Below are 22,137 nucleotides of genomic sequence, written 5' to 3' on the forward strand. Positions count from 1 at the left end.
GAAGTCTTTTCATCTTTAAGTCGGTTCCCCAATCTGCCATCGCGCCGAAGCTTCCCTACGCACAGCTTCGGCTACACTCGACCTTCGTCTGGTTCAAGCTTCGTCCTGGCCGTGCTCCATATTCATAATTCTGGATCCGAAAATACCTGTTCACATAATCCACTCGGAAAACATTGTCAAATCATGTTTTTGAGGACATTCGGAGGACGAAGGCCCCCAACAGCTACTATTTTCAGCAATTCCAATTTGAGCTCAAAACTGAACTTTTGTGATTTACTCCAATTTTCTTCACACAACATGGGAATCTCCAAATAAGAAATTTATTCACTTTTCCAAGCTCCACAACTTTGGTATATGGACTTTTGTCAAATTATTTCTAGATTTTGAACTCCTCTTTTGGGCTAGTTTTAGGGTTTCACATGTTCATCATTTTCTTCAAGTGTTTCTTCCACTTGCTCTACCTTTGAAAACAAGGTTGCCATAGACTCTAGGACTTGCCTTTAGCACTTGAAGTCTCCAAGTCATTTTGTTACTTGCTCAAGAGGTGACCTACTCTTGTCTAGCTTAAGCCAAGTCCTTAACCCAACACACAACATCACACTTTTTGAAAAAGTTTAACCTAGTGAATGCATTCTAAGTGTAACAAGCACATTAATGCAGATGCTTATGATGACATGTCAGAGTTTTAGTTTACGTAACACCAGGGGTGTTACATTAATCTTGCGGATCATCCCCATTACCTTTCCAACGCGTCAGATTGTTTCTTTTTCCTTGGAGGATGATGTTGATGGTTGATTATCTTCACCATCATCACTTTCTTCTTCTTCCTCTTCTGCACTTGAGGAACTTGGAGTGGAAGCCTTATTTTTGCCCTTCCTTTTATCACATGCAAAAACATATGGCCTTGAGGAAGTTGGCTCCTCTCCCCGATACATTTTTCACGACATCTCAAAGGCCGCGATTTTCCCAGTCACAATGGTCGGGGTCATTGTACTCAAGTTCTCCATGTTGTGAAGAATAGTGATGATGCTCCCATATCTTTGTTGTGGTAGCAGGGAGATAATCTTCTCCCATATCTTTGTTGTGGTAGCAGGGAGATAATCTTCCTCACAATGTCCGCATCACCTAGCTTATTAATGCCATTAGAATTGAGCTCATTGATGATTAGATTCAAACAAGAATACATGTCTCTAACAAGCTCATTTTCTTTCATAGCAAAAGAATTATACTCATTTAAGACTAGGCAATGTTTTTGCTCGTGGACATTTGATGTGCCGTCATGGAGCTCATGCAATTTTAGCCAAATCTCATTAGTAGTTTTCAATGTAAAAACTTGGTTAAAATATCCATGCTAAGAGATTCATATAAGCAATTTTTTGTTCTAGTGTTTAGATGAATTTCTTTTTCCTCACTCGTGGTGGGTTTCTCTGGATTCTTGGGGGTTTCATCCTGTCACGAGTGACTCTCCAAAGACCTAGACCAACGACCTCCATGTAACAAGCCATTCTAGCACTATAATATGGGAAGTTAGTGCCGTCGAAGTGTGGTGGCCTATGGGTATCCATCCCTTCCTCTAAGAAGCATCGGCTCTTTTAGCGGTGAGGCTAAAGCGTTTCAAATGAGCCAAACCAGGCTCTGATACCAATTGAAGGAAACAGGTGACGCATAAGAGGGGGGTGAATTAGGACTTCTAAAACTTTCAATAAACTAGGCCACAAATAAATCCCTAGAGCAAAACCTATGCAATTAATCAAACTTGAATGTGCAAACTAGGTTTTGTTTAAGTGTTGCTATCTCTACCGCAACGGCTAAGTTTCAATCTAAAACAATATAAGTATAAAGACAAGATTGAAACTTAAATGCTTAATACAAATGAGGAAGCTAAAGAGCAAGGTAGAGATGCAAACTCTCGTGGATGACACCGATATTTTTACCGAGGTATCCAGAACCATGCAAGGTCCCAACTAATCCTCGTTGGTGCCCCTATGCAAAGGGAAGCCCACGTGAGGGCCAATCACCACAGTCGAGTAACTCCATAGAGAGCCACGGACCTTCTCCACGCACAAGTGGTGCTCCGCTTCTCGCTCCACTTGGACGCTCCCCGCCATCTCCACTATCGATATTCCAGCTGAAAACGTCGCAGGCCTCGTTCCCTCGGGTACACGGTGGCGGGCGTGACACAAACGCGGTTGTCATAGTCTCGCAAGACTCTCGCCCCACTCAGTACAATTACAACAGCTCGCACAAGAGCCGAGGGGTTGTGTGGTTTTTCTAAACTCACTCAACTAACTAGGATTCACCTAGAGCAAGCGCTAAAGGAGTCTAATTAACCTAAGCACTTCGCAAAGCACCTACGCTAAGCACAGAGTGATTCTATTAAGCACTTGGGTGTCTGAGCACTTGGAAATGTCTACAATATGCCTTGGTATGTTGCTTGGGCTCCCACACATTGGAATGGCCGGTTGGGGTGGTATTTATAGGCCTCAACACAATTCTAGCCATTAGAGAAAAGCTTCTTCTCTTTGTGGCACACCAGACAGTGCATTGTTCACTGTCTGGTGCGCCTAGCCATTGGTCTGACACTGCAGGCGACCGTTGGCGTGCAGGCTTTTTACACCTAACATTATAGATGACCGTTGGTCTGACAGTGCGGTGGTCATTTCTCCACAGTGCCACCTGGAACTAGCCGTTGGGGCTACTATTCCTGGTGCACCGGATAGTCTGCCGTGTGGCACCGGGCAGTCCGGTGCTCCAGACTAGACAGTCCGCAGGCAACACTCCCTTTGTTTCTTGGACTTCCTTTGATCTTCATAATGTCTTCTTTTGAGGTGTTGCTTTCCTCAATGCCTTGGTCCATGTAACTTTAGCATCCTGTGAACTACAAACACAAACACTAGCAAACGCATTAGTCCATAGGTTATGTTGATCATCAAACACCAAAACCTATTGAGCCAAATGGCCTGGGTGTAACACCCCAGGTGTTACTCAAGGTTTTTCCCTCAGTACCCACATTGTGACCATTATCACATGTGTAACGCCCCAAATTTGAGGGTTGAATTTTTCTTGCTCTAGCACTCCCCAAATTCGGGCGTTACCTTTCCTCTTTATTTTTCTTCTCGCTGAGCCTTGTTCATTTTCAAAGTTCTAGCGAGATTTAGCTTGATATCTTGTGTAAGTAAACCCTAGAAATATTTTCTTTTATTTGTTGCACCATGCCGGTCCATGCATTAATTTTGGTTGAGTGAAATTGTGAAATCATTCATTTAGCAAATAGATTAGAAAAGGGAAAAAACCTTTTTCCCTTCTCTCCCCTCCCCCTCTCCTTGTGGCCCGGCCAGGCACGCGGCCTAGCCGGCCTCGGCGGCCCAGCCTCTCCCCGCCCCCACGCTCGTCGTGCGCGCGGCGGTTGGAACCGTCGCCGCCTTCCCCCCTGTGGGCCCTGCCCGTTAGCCGCCCCTCCCCCCAAAACCTCTCTCTCTCTCCCCGCGCCCCCTCACGCACGTCTCCCCCGCCTGGCTCGCCCGTCACCGAACCGCCGCCCTACCCTTGGTCGCGGTAAGACCCCCTCCTCTTCTCCTCGCTCCCCCGCTTTCTTCCCTTCCTCGACGCGGCGCCGTTCAGCCCGGCGCGGCCATGGCGTGGCCCGGCCTCGGCGGCCCCGGCGCGGCGCACCCGCCTCGCCCAGCCATGGCACGCGGCTCGGCCCCCTGGCCCGGTGCGGCTCCCTCTCCCTCGGCACCCCTCGGCGCGACGCGCTCGCCCACCCCGGCGACCCGCCCCGGCGCGCGCGGTCCCGGTCCCCTCCCTGCTCAGCCCGCGGTGGCGTGGCGTGGCACGCTTGCCCCTGCTCGCGGCGCTCGGCGTGCGCGCACGCGCCTCGGCTTGCCCTGCCCCTGCCCGGCGCGGCCGCGGCATGTCCGCCCCGGCGCGGCCTTGAGCTCGGCCCAGCGTGCCTATGGCGCGCGACCCCCCGGCACTGCCCCGCTGCGTGGCGTGTGCGCGACTCGGCCCCAGCGTGTGCGCGGCTCGTCCACGGCGCGTTAGTGTGGCCTTGCGCGCGTGCGTGCTCGCGTGGTGTGCGCAGTGCTTTGGCGCGACTCGCCGTGCCTTCGGTGCGACGCGTAGCGCCCTATCGCGGGCGACGTGCTCGTCTACCCCTAGACGTGCCCGTCTACCCCTAGCCACCCATTTACCCCTCCCCATGTATTCTATGCGCTTTGGTCACGTTGTTTATATTAATGAAATAGAAACTCAACTAAGAAATTGATTACGTTAATTATCTCATGTAGTTAATCATTGACTTTGTTTAATGTCGACCAATTGGATATAGTTATAAGTCTATTACTGCATGTGATTAATACTTGTTAGTGTAACTAGGTACAACTAGATGAAGTAATGATTAATTATACACCTACCTGTAATACGCTTCGATTATGGCTTTAACCACTGCGAGACCTTCCTTCTTCTCTTTCTAGCAGTTGCGAATGCAAAACCGTATGTCATATCTTATGCATATTCAGTTTATCTGCTCTCTTGTATGGTGTACTGTTTATCTCCTAATTCAAATGGATGGATGTATGTTTGCGCTCGCATAGAGAACGGTCTGGTTGAGGAGTCCTAAGAACTCGTAGGAGAAGCCCCTGAGCAGCAGCTGGTTGGTGGAGGCAAGTGTCCCTTGACCTATCTTTGTCCTATACAATTCTATAATTCACTTCCCGCATTTACACAGTTATACCTAAGGATTGACTAGCTTTTGTTATCCATGTCCTTGTTTACCTATTTGGGTTGGATTATTATGGTTTAGCTTTATGCTAGTGCTTAACACTAATCAATGAATATGATGAGATTTATCAATGATATATTGTTTCCCTTCTTTATTATGATATTATACTTGTGGCATTTAAGGGGGCTCGAGCGGTTTCTCGAGTGCCTCTCCGTAAGGACCTGTTCGTTGGATGACCGCCCGGGAAAACAGTGCAACCATGAGGGTGGAGTGGGACGCCCTTAGCTGAATAATTAGAGGAACCGGGGTGTAGTTCGCTTAGCCGTCGTGCCGTTAATGAGGCTCGGTGTATGTGGCTCGCTCTGCCACGTTTGGTTCGCCCCTTGGGGAGGAGTGCGGTGCATTTAGGAAACCTAACGGGCGGCTACAGCCCCGGGGAATCTTTCTAAAGGCTACATAGTGATACCCTGCTGGGTCACCTTGGTAGTGATCAATGGAGAGTGATGATCTCTGGGCAGAAAGGGAATCACGACTTGTGGGTAAAGTGCGCAACCTCTGCAGAGTGTTTGAAAACTGATATATCAGCCGTGCTCACGGTTATGAGCGGCCAAGGGAGCTCCATTGATTAGTGATACTTGATCAGAGATGTTCGGATTACAGGTGGCAGTGAGAATGATGGTTTTGGCATTGAGTATGGTAATGGTAAGTGGTATTCTTTCCATTAGGAAAGGGTACGTTTGGGTTAATAACGTGGGTTAATTCTAAAACTGAGCTTTCTCTACTAGTAATAATAATCTGACCAACTAAAAGCAACTTCTTGACTTACCCCCACAAAAAGCTAGTCGACTACAGCCAGACAAGACACTTGCTGAGTATGTTGATGTGTACTCACCCTTGCTCTACACACCAAACCCCCCCTTCCCCAGGTTGTCTACATTGCAACCACTGCTCAGGAGAAGATGAAGCCGTGGAAGGAGACTTCCAGGAGTTCCAAGATTATGACGAGTTCTAGGCATGGGTTAGTGGCAACCCCCAGTCGGCTGCCTATGAAGCGTGCATGTATCTACATTTTTTTTGCACTTTGATTACTATAAAGACTATGTGGATGTCTCAGACATATGATGTAATCGACTATTATTACCCTTTTATGTTATTATTTGAGCACTGTGTGATGATGTCCAGTTATGTAACTGCTGTGTACGTGAATTGCTGATCCTGGCACGTAAATGGTTCGCATTCGGTTTGCCTTCTAAAACCATGTGTGACGTAGGTGGTATCAGAGCCGTGCTGACTATAGGACCGCTAACCTAGAATAGAATGGTCGTTCTAAGGATTATAGACCCCTATTATCACCTTGACTTTGATATCCCTTCAAAAGTTGGTCATATCGCCAAACCTATGTTCTACTATATATATTATACCTTGCTAAATTTTTTGTTTATTCTCATTCCTTATTTATTTATTTATAGTTTACTTGCTGGTCATATTAGTTCTGTTCTCACCCTTATGCTTATGATGTCTTTTGTAGATGGCTCGTCTTACCACATGGAAGTATGTCATCCCCTTCTTGCCCCCTCGTCTCGCTGATCGTCTGCTTCACCGTCCAGTGACTGGTCAGTCTAGCCACTTGGAGAGGCTGCACCACCGCCTGCACGAAGAGCAGGAGCTTCGACGATAGGAGCAGGAGCAGCAGGGCTCTTCTTTCTCGCTTCAGCAGGAGATAGAGTCTGTGAGGAGCTGCTCCCCTGTGCTCCCGCTAGAGGCGCCCCCTGCACCACCACCGAGCGCCCCAGCCACTGGAGTAGCTGCTGGAGGAGACCAAGACGACGTAGGCGGTGACGACAGCTCGAGCCACAACACCGACCTTTCCACCGACCAGGAGTTGGAAGGATGGGTTGCTCGACCCATCACTCGCGATGCTGCTCGCTGGTGTCACTTCCACGATGCGCTCGACACCCTGCTACGCCAGGCACTCGACCGGCGTACTTGGTCCATCGAGTATCGCTGTGTAGTCTTCCAGCACAGTCGTGGGGTTTACCTGGACCGCTGGGAGGTGACCTGTTTGGTGCGCCGTCCGGAGAACAGTCTCCGGGGTGCGGAGGTCTACTCAGAGCACTATTCCATCTCTGAGCGGGACTCAGTTGAGGCGGCCATGCAAGATGCCACACGGTGTGCGCTTTCGCACTACTGCTCATTGCTTGGTGGGGTAGCCGATGGTCTTAACCTGAAGTATTACCCCCGCCGTCTATGTGGCAGCACAGGAGGCATGGTTGTCTCACCTGTGGGTGAGGACAATCCTAGGTTGAGCAGCACAGTCAACCTAGCCGTTGTGCTAAACATGGAGCTTGACCATGCATTAGATGAGCTGAGTAGGGCCCATGCTGAGATCGCCCAGCTGCGGGCTGAGCGTACCGCTCACCTCGGCGTGGACACTAGGCTTATGGCAACCCCGACTGCAGGACCAGGATAAATCTAGAACCATAGATCGTTAGTGTCAGATTTTGTAATTAATACGAAAAATACATATAGAAGCTATAGTCTTAGCATCAGTCTTACTCTTCGTTAGTCTTAGTTAGACAGGGTAGTATGCTTATCCTGTGCCTTTATGTTTGTCATGATGAACTATGTTGGATTTGGATATTTGTAATGATTGTCACCAGGGTGTAGGTATCCCCTGCACTTTGGTTTACCTGTTAAGTGTTAATAAAATTAGTTATTTAGTTGGGAAGCCCTTTTGTTCTACTTTCCTCTTTATCTGAGAAGCTATGTTGGTTTGTGTTGGAGATCAGTGAAGATGTTCATCTGTTCAGTATTGTGGAAGAACTCTATACTCTTTTCTTATGCTGCAAGATTTGCAAGATCAGTTCCGATGTGTGATTGCATTCTGCAGATGTCAGAAAACAGGCGTAGAGGAGGAAGGCGTGCTCAGCAGGAGCGGCCAGCTCAGCAGGATGAGGCAACCCAGCAACAGCAACTGCCACCACTGCCCCCGATGTCGATTGAGCAGATGTTCTTGATGTAGACTCAGGCAGTTCAAGCCATTGGTCAGACTCTGGACGCCATTCAGCAGCAGCCACCACCTCAACCTCAGATGCCTCAGATGCCCAGGGACAAGCATGCTGAATTCATGAGAGGTCATCCCCCAACGTTTGCTCATTCTTCTGACCCCATGGATGCTGAAGATTAGCTGCGTACAGTGGAGCGAGAGTTGCACACCACTCAGTGCGACAATAGGGAGAAGGTTTTGTATGGTCCCCATCTGTTGAGAGGAGTAGCCCAGTCTTGGTGGGAGTCTTATCTCGCCACCCATGCCAACCGCGACGCCATCACCTGGGAAGAATTGAGAGATAGCTTCCGTCAGTACCATGTTCCTGCAGGTCTGATGACAGTGAAGAAGGAGGAGTTCCTAGCACTCAAGCAAAGAAATGGAGTCTATTAGTGAGTACCAAGACATGTTCCTGCAGCTGTCTCGCTATGCTCCTGAAGATGTCAACACCGACTCCAAGAGGCAGTACCGTTTCCTGAGAGGCTTAGTCAACCCTCTGCAGTATCATCTGATGAATCATACCTTCCCGACATTTAAGCACCTGATTGACAAAGCAATCATGACAGAGAGGAAGCGCAAAGAAATGGAGGATCGCAAGCGTAAGATCAGTGGACCCCAGCCTGGAAGCAGCAATCGCCCTCGTTTCTCGGGCAACCCACCTCAGCAGTTCAGGCAGAACCAGCGCCCACCTCAGCATCAGCAGTTTCAAAGTCAGTATCCTCAACATGAGTAGCAGAATCACCAGAACAATCAGTCAAGAGGAGGTCAGTTCCAGAGGCAGAATCAGCATGCGCCTCGTCTTCCTGCCCCAGCAAACCAGCAGAACAGTCAAGCAGCACCAGTTCAAGGTGGAAGCAGAGCATGTTTCCATTGTGGAGAGCAAGGCCATTGGGTGATGCAATGTTCAAAGAAGGCAGCCCAGCAGCAGTCAGGCCCTGGCGCCCCAGCAAAGCAGAACGTGTCTCAGCCTGGAGTAGGCAACCGCTCTCAGCCACGCTACAACCATGGGAGACTGAACCACTTGGAGGCTGAAGCAGTTCAGGAGACCCCCGACACGATAGTAGGTACATTTCCTGTCGACTCCCATATTGCAGAAGTGTTATTTGATACTGGGGCAACACATTCATTCATTACTGCATCATGGGTAGAAGCACATAATCTTCCCATCACTACCATGTCAACACCCATTCAAATTGACTCAGCCGATGGTAGAATTCGAGCCGATAACATTTGTTTGAATGTAAGTGTGGAAATAAGGGGGATAGCATTTCCCGCTAATCTCATAGTAATGGGTACTCAGGGAATAGATGTCATCCTAGGGATGAATTGGCTAGATAAGTATCAGGCAGTTATTAGTTGTGATAAGAGGACAATCAAGTTGATGTCCCCACTAGGAGAGGAAGTGGCGACCGAGTTAGTCCCGCCTGATCCAAAGAAAGGAATTTGTTATCAGATGGCTATTGATAGAAGTGAAGCAGATCCACTGGAGATTATCAAGGTTGTGTCTGAGTTCCCAGATGTGTTCCCAAAGGACCTACCAGGTATGCCACCTGAGCGAAAAGTTGAGTTTGCCATAGAGCTTCTTCCTGGCACTGCCCCATCTTTAAGAGAGCTTACAGAGTATTTGGAACAGAGTTAGTTGAGCTTAAGAAGCAGATCGATGAGCTATCAGAGAAAGGTTACATCCGGCCAAGCACCTCTCCTTGGGCCTCCCCTGTCCTGTTCGTGGAAAAGAAAGATGGCACCAGAAGGATGTGTATTGATTATCGAGCTCTGAATGAGGTCACGATTGAGAACAAGTACCCCTTGCACAAAATAGAAGATCTGTTTGACCAGTTGAGAGGAGCCATCGTGTTCTCAAAGATAGATCCGAGGTCAGGTTATCACCAGCTCAGGATTCGACCCTTAGACATTCCGAAGACGACATTCATTACCAAGTATGGGTTGTACGAGTTCACTGTGATGTCTTTTGGTCTAACAAATGCACCAGCCTTCTTCATGAATCTGATGAACAGTGTATTCATGGATTATCTTGACAAGTTTGTGGTGGTATTTATTGATGATATTCTCATATATTCTCAAAGCAAAGAAGAGCATGTGGGTCATTTGAGGATGGTTTTGCAGAGATTGCGAGAGCACCAGCTGTATGCAAAGTTGAGCAAGTGTGAGTTCTGGATTTATGAAGTCCTGTTCTTGGGTCACAAAATAAACAAAGAAGGATTGGCTATGGATCCGAAGAAAGTGGCAGACATTCTGAACTAGAAAGCGCCAACAGATGCTCGAGGAATCAAGAGCTTCATTGGAATGGTCGGATATTATCGGCGATTCATTGAAGGGTTTTCGAAGATTGCGAAACTAATGACAGCTTTGCTAGGCAACAAGGTTGAGTTCAAGTGGACTTAGAAATGCCAAGAAGCCTTTGAAGCGCTGAAAGAGAAGTTGACTACAACGCTTGTCTTAGTCTTGCCTGATGTGCACAAGCCCTTCTTGGTGTATTGCGATGATTGTTACACTGGTTTAGGATGCGTGTTGATGCAAGAGGGAAGAGTTGTGGCTTACTCGTTGTTGGGCCCATGCTTCGTTGCGCCGAAGGTCTTGCGTGAAGAAGCAGCTTCGGCTGAAATCGTCCCCAGGAAATGGCCGAAGGTTCTTTTTATAGAGCTTCGGCGTTGCAAACCGACATAAAGATAGAATGACCTTTTTATCCATAGAGGTCTAAGATAATGTTGTAAACTTTTGTAAAGGGCATAATTGTAATTCGTCACAGGCTGCGTCCTGTGTCTATAAATAGATGAACAGTACCCCCGTACTGGACACGCTGACTTGGCATTTGCTTCTGCGTCACGCTTGTACTTTTTACCTTCTCTCAGGACCGAAGGTACATTTGTAATTTGAAATCATTTCTATTTTTCCATGCTAATAAAATAGAAATGATTCTATGATGATGCTTATATTATATTTCATGCTTTATATGAGTCCTTCGTCATTACTTGTTATGTTTACGAAGGTATGTCTCTTATGACCTTCGTCCGAAACTCATTATTTCCCGAAGGGACATAATGCTTCGAAGGACAAAGGACTTTAACACTTAACACTTTTTATGTTGCCTTGTTCTTAACTCTTAGCATTTGAGAACAAGTCCCCAACATTGGCGCCCACCTCCGGTGAACTCACTTCCACTTTTCTGAGCTGATGGCTTCGTTCAACAATCAAGCTGGAGTTGCTTCGGACCCGAAGCTGGTGCTCCCGATCACAGGCGGCTCGTCCTCAGAGCCAGCTAACAAGAAGCAGAAGAAGGAAGCGCAGAGAAGAGTACAGCATGTTGGGGTGCAAGGACCCTTCATCAAATCAAGATGGTCTCACATTCCTATTACCTTCTCTCAAGAGGACCTTCAGCTCAAAGATTACCCACACAACGACGCCATGGTTATCTCTTGTGTTATCAAAGGATTTCTGGTTCACAATGTCTTGGTCGATACAGGCAGTGCAGCTGACATCATATTTGCTAAAGCCTTCAGACAAATGCAAGAGCCAGAAGATAAGATTCATGATGCTACACATCCTCTTTGTGGCTTCGGAGGAAGACAGATTGTAGCACTGGGCAAGATCACCATGTCAGTAACCTTCGGATTCATCAACAACACTAGAACTGAGCAAGTTGTGTTTGACATTGTTGACATGGAATATCCTTACAATGCAATTATTGGTCGTGGTACTCTTAATGCCTTCGAAGCAATCCTTCATCCTGCCTATCTTTGCATGAAGATACCTTCGGACCAAGGGCCTATTGCTATCCATGGAAGCCAGGAAGCTGCTAGAAGGGCCGAAGGAAGCTGGACCGACTCCAAGGCAATCCATAATATAGATGGAACTGAAGCTTGTGAACAGTACAAATTCATAAGGGAGAAGGCAGCTTCAGCAGATCAGCCGAAGCCCATGCTATTGTGTGAGGACATAGCAGAGCAGAAGGTGCTGTTGGGCTCGCAATTATCTGAAGACCAGGAGAAAACCTTGATAAGGTTTTTATTCAACAACAAAGATGTTTTCGCATGGTCGGCTAATGATCTCTGTGGAGTAAATCGGGATGTTATTGAACATTCGCTCAATGTTGACCCATCCTTCAGACCCCGAAAGCAGAGGCTTCGGAAAATGTCTGATGACAAGGCCGAAGGGGCTCGCAATGAAGTAAAAAGACTCCTCAGTGCAGGAGTTATCAGAGAAGTGAAGTATCCAGAGTGGCTAGCTAACACTGTTATGGTGAAGAAGGCCAATGGCAAGTGGAGAATGTGTATCGATTTCACAGATCTCAACAAGGCTTGTCCGAAGGACGAATTCCCGTTGCCAAGGATAGACTCTCTAGTCGATGCAGCAGCTTCTTCAGAGCTCATGAGTCTCTTGGACTGTTACTCAGGATATCATCAAATCTGGATGAAAAAGGAAGATGAGCCGAAAACTAGCTTCATAACTCCAAGTGGCACGTATTGCTATCTTCGGATGCCTGAGGGGCTCAAAAACGCTGGAGGAAGTTTCAGCAGAATGACTGCGAAGGTTCTTCAGTCTCAAATAGGCAGAAATGTGTTGACCTATGTTGATGACATTATCGTCAAAAGCACGAAGCAGGAAAATCATATTGTTGATCTGCAGGAGACCTTCGCCAGCTTCAGACAAGCTGGTTTGAAGCTGAATCCAGAGAAATGTGTCTTCGGAGTAAAGAAGGGTAAATTTCTTGGATGCTTGGTTTCAACAAAGGGAATCGAAGCTAATCCAAATAAAATCGAAGCTATACTTCGAATGGAGCCACCAACTACAAGAAAAGGGGCCCAAAGATTGACAGGAAGGCTGGCATCTCTCAACAGATTTATATCCAGATCAGCAGAAAGAAACTTACCATTTTTCGAGGTGCTGAAGTCAGCCGAAGTCTTTCAATGGGGCCCAAGTCAACAAAAAGCCTTCGAAGAGTTGAAGCAATACTTGATATATCTCACAACATTAACTCCGCCAACGCCAGGGGCTCCTCTGTTGTTATATGTGGCAGCTTCGCACTCAGCAGTAAGTGCGGCGCTTGTCCAGGAGAAGCTTTATGGCCAGCTCAAGAAGCAAGTTCCAGTGTATTTTGTATCTGAGGTCCTTAGTGTCTCAAAGAAAAATTATACAGAGCTGGAGAAGGTATTATATGCCGTTTTAATGGCATCCAGGAAGCTTCGGCATTATTTTCAGGCATACAATATCATTGTTCCTTCTTCGCAGCCGTTGAAGGATATAATGAGAAATAGAGAAGCTACTGGACGGATTGGGAAATGGGCTGCAGAGCTCAACGAATTTTACATTGATTATGTGCATAGATCTTCGATCCAGTCTCAAGCATTGGCAGATTTCATTGCCGACTGGACGCCAGGGGCTCAGGATGAAGAAGCAAATAAAGATGCCGAAGTGTGGACAGTGTTTTGTGATGGCTCTTGGGGAATCTTCGGAGCAGGTGCAGCTGCTGTGTTGGTTTCACCATCCAAGGTCAAAACTTGTTATGCAGCAAGACTTGATTTCAGCTGCACGAACAATATTGCTGAGTACGAAGCCCTGCTTCTGGGCCTTCGGAAATTAAAGGCAATGGGAATCAGAAGGGCAATTCTTAAAACTGATTCCCAGGTGGTTTCGGGTCATGTTGACAAAAGTTGCAAGGCTAAAGATCCGAAGCTTGAAAAATATCTAGATACGGTCCGAAGGATCGAAGCATCCTTCGAAGGATTCTCTGTCAAGAATATTCCTCGAGGACAAAATGAGCATGCTGATTTGCTAGCTAAGTCTGCGGCACAGGGGCTGCCGTTACCTTCGGATGTGTTCTTCGAAACAATAAAGGCACCTTCAGTGGAGCTCCTTGAAAGAGCAGTCCTCAACATATCTCCTGTTTACAGCGAAGATTGGAGAACTGAAATAATCTCTTACCTTCAGGGTAAGTTCCTTTCAGATGACGAAGCTTACAATAAAAGAATAGAGGCAAGAGCTCGTCCGTATGTCATGATAGAAGGGGAATTATACAAACATGGAGTTTGCGCTCCGCTGCTCAAGTGCTTATCTAGAGCCGAAGGTATAGAGTTGATGAAAGAGATACATGCAGGCCTGTGTGGATCCCACATCGGATCCAGGCCATTACTTGGGAAAGTCTTCCGCCAAGGGTTTTATTGGCCGAAGGCAGCTTCGGATGCGGCGGAGTTAGTGCAAAAGTGCGAAGGTTGTCAGAAATGTGCAAGAGATCAAAAACAACCTTCGTCTTTGACACAGCTGATACAACCCATCTGGCCATTGCAAAGGTGGGGCCTTGACTTGTTGGGTCCATTACCACCGGCTCAAGGGAATCTAAAATATGTTATAGTGGCTGTGGAGTATTTTTCCAAGTGGATTGAGGCGAAGCCATTGGCCACAATAACTTCGGCCACTGTCCAAAAGTTTTTCTGGCAGAATATTGTCTGTCGCTTCGGGGTACCGAAGGCAATCACTGTAGATAACGGAACGCAGTTTGACTCCGAAGCTTTCAGAATTTTCTGTGATCAAATTGGAACGAAGATCCATTTTGCATCAGTCAGGCATCCGGAGTCAAATGGGCTCGTTGAAAGGGCCAACGACATTATAATGACAGGAATAATGAAGTTAATCTTCAATCAACCCAGGGGAAAGTGGCCAGATCAGTTAATCAAAGTGGTGTGGAGCCACAATACAACAACATCAAGGTCTACAGGCTTTACCCCATTCAAATTATTATTCGGTGACGAAGCAATAACTCCGGAGGAAGCAAAAGCTGGATCAATAAGAGTAGTAGCTTCGGCAGAATCAGGTCCCGAAGATGCTTGCCTTGTGGAAAAGGATGCTTTAGAAGGGATCAGGCTTCAGGCCGTGGAGAATATCAATAAATATCAGGCTGAAACAGTTAAATGGCGAGATAGAAAAGTTCGGCTAAAAAATATTGAGCCGGGACACTTGGTGCTTCGGAGAGTGGCTAACCCAGATACAGTGGGTAAGCTACAGTTGAAATGGGAAGGACCATTCTTAGTAGTATCTTCGTCAAGGCCTGGATCGTACAGATTGAAGGACATGGATGGCAACGAAATTCCAAGGTCTTGGAATGCGGATGAGCTTCGGCGATACTATGTATAACATGATGTAATTTTTTATGTTTTTTCTTTTCTTTTTCATGGCACCCTTTTCCTTTCCGAAGGGGGAGAAAGGTTTTTAATGGGGCCATCATGTGTAATTTCCTTTTTTAGTCTTATAAGAGCAAAATCCCCCAAAAAATGTAAATGTAACAGCTGAGAACGCACCATCGAGTGCAGAAACTGAAAAAGAAAAAAGAGAAGAAGCTCCAAAGACGTCCCTAAGGGGATGCAGAGCTCTCAGCGAAAAGTCAACGCTGGTACCGCCTAAGTAAAAGGCGAAGAAACTCCAAAGACGTTCCTAAGGGAATGCAGAGTTTATACCGTCTAAGTAAAAGACGAAGAAGCTCCAAAGACGTTCCTAAGGGAATGCAGAGCTTATACCGCCTAAGTAAAAGGCGAAGAAACTCCAAAGACGTTCCTAAGGGAATGCAGAGTTTATACCGTCTAAGTAAAAGACGAAGAAGCTCCAAAGACGTTCCTAAGGGAATGCAGAGCTTATACCGCCTAAGTAAAAGGCGAAGAAACTCCAAAGACGTTCCTAAGGGAATGCAGAGTTTATACCGTCTAAGTAAAAGACGAGGAAGCTCCAAAGTCGTTCCTAAGGGAATGCAGAGCTGATGTGTGGTTGATTCCAAGGAAATAATGGTTGAGTGTGGCTTCGGTTATATGCTTTGGACATTCATTCGCACATTACATCATAGCATTTGCATTCATAAGCATTCATTCATAGCATTTGTGTTCCTAAGTGGTTGCTTCGGCAAAAGGAAGAAGTGGTCTTTTATGTTTCGTCATGTACAAAAAGAAAAAGCTTCGGCAAGAGGAAGAAGCGGTCTTTTATGTTTCGTCATGTACAAAAAAGAAAAGCTTTGGCAAAAAGAAGAAATGGTCTTTTATGCTTCGTTGTGTCCGAAAAAAAGGGAAGGTGTTTTTTCGCCTTCGGCTCAAAATACTGATTTCGTCCACATCAAAGCGTCTCAATAAAAGGGTAAGAATATATTACAAGGTATGAACAAAGTTCCTTGAGAATAGATTAATTGTATTTACAAAAAGTTGTTACAAATTCTCCTGAGTTTTTTCTAGTCTACTCCTATTAATCTTCGTCAGGTTTCTGCTTCGGCGGCATATCCTTTAAGTATCACCTTCAGCTTCGTCATCCTACATGAATCAAGGTATCCCGAGTAAAAATCAAGTGTGAAGGAGAAGGTAAGTACAAAGTATGATTTCTTACTGGTTCAAGATGACTTCGAGCTTCGTCCCCAGCCTTCTCTCGCCCGCCTTTTGTCCATATCATTTTTATGAATCTATTTGAGATGCTCCGGGCGAGGTCAGGAATGTCGTCGAGAATTGATGGAGACAGGGCGAAGTTGGGCCTGTTGACAATCTTTCCATGCTCGCAGCCAGCCTTCAGGAATGCTGCAGCAGTACCCTGAGAAGCTACCCAGGCACAGAAGTCACCGTGCCCAGCTATAACTTCGTCAAGTTCTTCAATTTCAGCTTCGATATGATCGAAGGCTTTTGGTAAATCTTCATCCGAAGGGGTAAATTTCCCGCTGCTGGCTCCAACTGAGTAAAAGATCTTCTTTAGTTGTTGGATACAATTGTTGCTAAAATTCAAACATTTATCCTGAAGGCTTGTTAATGATTTCTTCAAATTTGAGTTGGTTTGGACTTCGGCTTCAAGTTTAGAATTAAGCTCTAGCTTTTCTTGTTCAAACTGTTTTGATTGACCGATAAGCTTCGAATTCAATTCTGATATTTTAGCTTCGGTCTCTGCCAGCAAGCCTTCGGTTGATTGAAGTTCGAAGTCTTTCTTTTCAATGATGACTGATTGTTCTTTTATTTTGCTCTCCAAATTTCCAATTATAGCTTCGTGTTTTTCGTCCTCTAAATCCTGCTGCATCTTCAGAGCTTTGCTCAGTAGCATGCTCTGCACAAAAACAGTTTTCGTTAGTAACATTTTCATTATCCAAAGCAATAAGGAACAGAGAAAAGATTGTTTACCTTGAAATTGGAATAAAATAAGCTGCCGACGATATGCTGTCGTCGGTAGCGGCTGATATCTATCTCTAGCTTCGGAAAACCGATACTCTTTGATAGAGTACCGATGACCTTAGCCCCAGCTGAGTCCCGGATGCAGCCCAGTTTTTCATCATCAATGCCTCCAAATAGAAGAGCTCCTGGCTTGTATCCGCAAGATTTGGCGTATTCCTTAAGCTCTTCTTTTTCGGCCTTCGACAGTTTTTGCCCGACTAAATTTTGAAATGAGTAGGCTTCGTCGTCCGAAGTGTCTTCGGCTATTTCTTTCCCTTTCCCAGGCACTGTGGCCATGGTTTCTTCAGCAGTGGTGGCAGCTTCTTCTGCAGCCATGTCTGTTAAAATTTTGTTGATGTCTTCAATAGTAGATTCTAAGTTTACATCTTCGGCTGTAGCGGCTTCGGTAGCCGCGACCTCCGAAGGTGCGACTTCGACATTTTCTGTGCCCTCAACAGCTGGTGTTTTCTGAATTGACGCCCTCGGTGGCGTCTTGTCAATAACTTCTGTTACGGCAATAATTCTTTGCCTTTTCGCTTTGGCTATCTTCGTTTTTTCCGGCTCTGCCACCTTTTGAAAAAGCTTCGTCAGTCGAGGCCCTAATGGACTTAGCTTCGTGGGCATGGGTTCAGTCATTACCTTTAGAATTTCCTCCACGTCGCTAGTAGAAGGTGGTGTGGGGGTCCTCTCTTCTTCGGATAGTTTTCGCTTTGGAGTTGATATTTTTCTCTTGACAATTTTCTTCTTTTTTGGTGGTTGTTCTTCATCCTTGTTTAAAGCTTCGGCCGCTCTTTTTCTTCTCTGGCCCTCAGCACCCTTGTTCAGCTGCGCATAATCAGGATATTCGAAACCCAGTGCATCAAGCACTCGGTTCAGCCTTCGCTTCGGACGGGTGCCGAAGGCTGCTGTCATCAGTTGATCTTCTTTTTTCGAATAATTTCCAAGAATTTCATTACACATCACCTCAACTGTATCCAGCCACTCTTGGCAGGGCTTCTTAAAATATTTCTTGAATTTGAAGTGGTAAGGAAGCCGGACAAGATCCCCTTCCTTCTTCTCCCCCTTTAACTTTGGCATTTCCCATTTTTTCAGAGTAGGGAAGACTTTGAATGCTAAGAATTCTTGAACCAGATCCCTGGTACCAATATGCTCTGCAATGATTCTGAATTCATCCATTGCCCGTTGAGTTTGACCCTCTGGTGTCATGTTGCAGTGGGGTCGGGTTTCTCCGAAAGTTAGCTCGAGTGGACTTTGCACAAGCTTCTCCTTGTCCTCATCAACCTTGACATAGAACCATTCTGATTTCTAGCCTGCCGGCCATTTGCTTCGGTAGCTGATTACAGGAAACTTTGCGGTTTTCCGGTAGGCAAAATTGTAGCAACCGAAGTTTTCATGAAGCCCATCTTTTCTGGCCTTTGTTTGATAATGCAATTCATGAACTCGACAGAAACTGTCAGCAAAAGGCTCCACTGCTTGGCTTCGGAGGGCCCAAATATAAACGCTAAGCCTAACGATAGCGTTAGGAGTTAACTGGTGAAGGTAGATGCCAAACCTCTTCAATATCTCCGCAACAATCTCGTGAACAGGGAATCTTAGCCCAGCCTTTAAAAAGCTTTTGAAGATGACAACCTCGTCCTTCTCTGGCTTCAGGGTGGTCTCTTCTCCCCCGAAGCGGAGTAGCTTCTTCTGATCTTCACTGAAAAAACCTGCTTTCACCATCTTGGCGAGATCAACCTTTGAAACAGTCGATTTTCCGAAGTCTAGGTGGCTGGGTTTGCTGGGCATGGCAATACGGTAGTCATCTTCGGAGTCGGTTTCTTCAATGTTCCCTTCTCCTTCGGCAGCTGTCGGGTTTGCTTCGGCAGCAGGCATTTCTTCCGCAGTCACCAGTCCGGAGCGCTGCATCGCTTCGGAGATGGGCACAGTCTCCGAAGCTTCAGTTTCGTCCCCCTCACGCTCAACCCTAGCTGTAGAGCGAACTCTGGCCATTTAATTATGAACTTGTGAAACTTTGATACTTTTTTCTCCGAAGCAGGCTTCAAGATGGAGCTTCGTTCAAATCTGACAAACAAGCTTCGGTGATGGTTAAAAATTTTGGCAGCAAAACAGTGCAAATAGCAGTAAATGCTGTGGTAACTTCACACCTACTCGTCTGTTTATATAGTGATGCAGGTAAGAAGGCGAAGCGGCAGGGTTTTTACACCAGGCGGGCAGTAACTTGTACTCGCTGCGCAGTGGACCGCAAAGACCAAACAGTGACTCTGCAAGGTGGGACCGACACGATCTCGGGAAATGGATCGTTTCTCGGCAACGAGCTCAGGGAAGGTGTTTTTTGGACCTTCGGCTTCCCGAAGCTTGAGAGGATTTTTTCACGGTTCAAGCTCGTTACGAAAAACGATCTAGCGCCGCGAAAGGGGCTACTGTTGGGCCCATGCTTCGTTGCGCCGAAGGTCTTGCGTGAAGAAGCAGCTTCGGCTGAAATCGTCCCCAGGAAATGGCCGAAGGTTCTTTTTATAGAGCTTCGGCGTTGCAAACCGACATAAAGATAGAATGACCTTTTTATCCATAGAGGTCTAAGATAATGTTGTAAACTTTTGTAAAGGGCATAATTGTAATTCGTCACAGGCTGCGTCCTGTGTCTATAAATAGATGAACAGTACCCCCGTACTGGACACGCTGACTTGGCATTTGCTTCTGCGTCACGCTTGTACTTTTTACCTTCTCTCAGGACCGAAGGTACATTTGTAATTTGAAATCATTTCTATTTTTCCATGTTAATAAAATAGAAATGATTCTATGATGATGCTTATATTATATTTCATGCTTTATATGAGTCCTTCGTCATTACTTGTTATGTTTACGAAGGTATGTCTCTTATGACCTTCGTCCGAAACTCATTATTTCCCGAAGGGACATAATGCTTCGAAGGACGAAGGACTTTAACACTTAACACTTTTTATGTTGCCTTGTTCTTAACTCTTAGCATTTGAGAACAAGTCCCCAACACTCGTCCCGACATCTAAAGGTTCATGAGAAGAATTATCCAATCCATGACCTAGAGTTGGCAGCAGTGGTTCATGCACTGAAGACATGGAGGCACTATCTGTATGGGCAGAAATGTGAAGTTTACACAGACCACAAGAGTCTGAAGTACATATTCACTCAGTCGGAGCTGAATATGAGGCAACGAAGATGGTTAGGGTTGATCAAGGACTATGAACTGGAGATTCATTACCATCCAGGCAAAGCAAACGTAGTGGTAGATGCGTTGAGCAGGAAGAGTCAAGTCAACCTGATGGTTGCTCATCCGATGCCTTATGAGTTGGCCAAAGAGTTCGACAGTTTGAGCCTCGGATTTCTGAACAGTATGCGAGGAGTGACAGTCGAGTTAGAGCCCACCCTAGAGCGGAAAATCAAAGAAGCGTAGAAGAATGATGAGAAGATCAGTGAAATCCGGCAGCTGAATTCTGGAAGGAAGAGGCAAAGATATTCAGGAAGATGCAGAAGGTGTGATATGGTTCAAAGACTGCTTGTGTGTTCCCAATGTCTAGTCGATTCAGGAGTTGATCCTCAAGGAAGCTCATGAGTCAGCTTATTCTATACACCCTGGAAGTGAGAAGATGTATCAAGATCTGAAGAAGAAATTCTGGTGGTACAGAATGAAGAGGGAAATCGCAGAACATGTGGCTTTGTGTGATAGCTATCGATGGATCAAGGCAGAGCATCAGAGGCCAGCTGGATTGTAGTAACCGTTGCGAATTCCTTAGTGGAAATGGGATGAAATCGGTATGGATTTCATAGTCAGATTGCCTCGCACTTGAGCCGGCTACGATTCTATTTGGGTAGTAGTGGACCGCTTAACCAAGTTAGCCCACTTCATACCTATCAAGACCAACTACAGCAGTGCAGTATTGGCAGAGTTGTACATTTCCTGGATCGTTTGTCTTCACAGTGTGCCGAAGAAGATAGTGTCAGATAGAGGAACACAGTTCACCTCTTAATTCTGGCAGCAGTTGCATGAAGCCTTGGGTACACATCTGAATTTCAGTTCTGCTTATCATCCGCAGATAGATGGTCAGACCAAAAGAACTAATCAAATCCTCGAAGACATGTTGAGAGCCTATGCGTTGCAAGATCAGTCTGGATGGGACAAGAGGCTACCTTATGCAGAGTTCTCCTATAACAACAGTTACCAAGCCAGCTTGAAGATGTCACCATTTCAGGCGCTTTATGGGAGGAGTTGTAGAACTCCGTTGCAATGGGATCAGCCTGGAGAAAAGCAAGTGTTTGGGCCAGACATTTTGCTCGAAGCTGAAGAGAACATCAAGATGGTTCGGGAGAAACTGAAGATAGCGCAATCAAGGCAGCGAAGCTATGCAGACACAAGAAGAAGAGAGCTGAGTTTCGAAGTTGGAGATTTTGTCTTCTTGAAAGTATCACCTATCCGAGGAGTCAGAAGATTCGGAGTCAAAGGCAAGCTAGCACCCTGCTACATTGGTCTGTATCAGATTCTCGCAAGGCGTGGAGAAGTGGCCTATCAGCTCAGTCTGCCAGAAAATTTGTCTGTTGTACATAATGTCTTTCATTTGTCTTAGTTGAAGAAATGTCTGCGTGTGCCAGAAGAGCAAATACCAGTGTAGGGTCTTGAAGTCCAAGAAGACTTGACCTATATTGAGAAGCCAACGCAAATCATTGAGACTGCAGATAGAGTCACCCGAAGGAAGACTATCAGAATGTGCAAAGTCAGATGGGGTCATCACTCTGAAGAACAAGCAAGGTGGGAGCGTGAAGATGATCTGATGGCTAAATATCCTGAGCTCTTTGCTAGCCAACCTTGAATCTCGAGGGCGAGATTTTTTAAGGGGGATAGGTTTGTAACGCCCCGAATTTGAGGGTTGAATTTTTCTTTCTCTAGCACTCCCCAAATTCAGGCGTTACCTTTCCTCTTTCTTTTTCTTCTCGCTGAGCCTTGTTCATTTTCAAAGTTCTAGCCAGATTTAGCTCGATATCTTGTACAAGTAAACCCTAGAAATATTTTCTTTTGTTTGTTGCACCAGGGCGGTCCATGCATTTATTTTGGTTGAGTGAAATTGTGAAATCATTCATTTAGCAAATAGATTAGAAAAGGGAAAAAAACCTTTTTCCCTTCTCTCCCCTCCCCCAATCCTTGCGGCCCGGCCAGGCGCGTGGCC

This window comes from Zea mays, chromosome 4, assembly GCF_902167145.1.
Source record: "Zea mays cultivar B73 chromosome 4, Zm-B73-REFERENCE-NAM-5.0, whole genome shotgun sequence".
In the NCBI taxonomy this organism is placed as follows: domain Eukaryota; kingdom Viridiplantae; phylum Streptophyta; class Magnoliopsida; order Poales; family Poaceae; genus Zea; species Zea mays.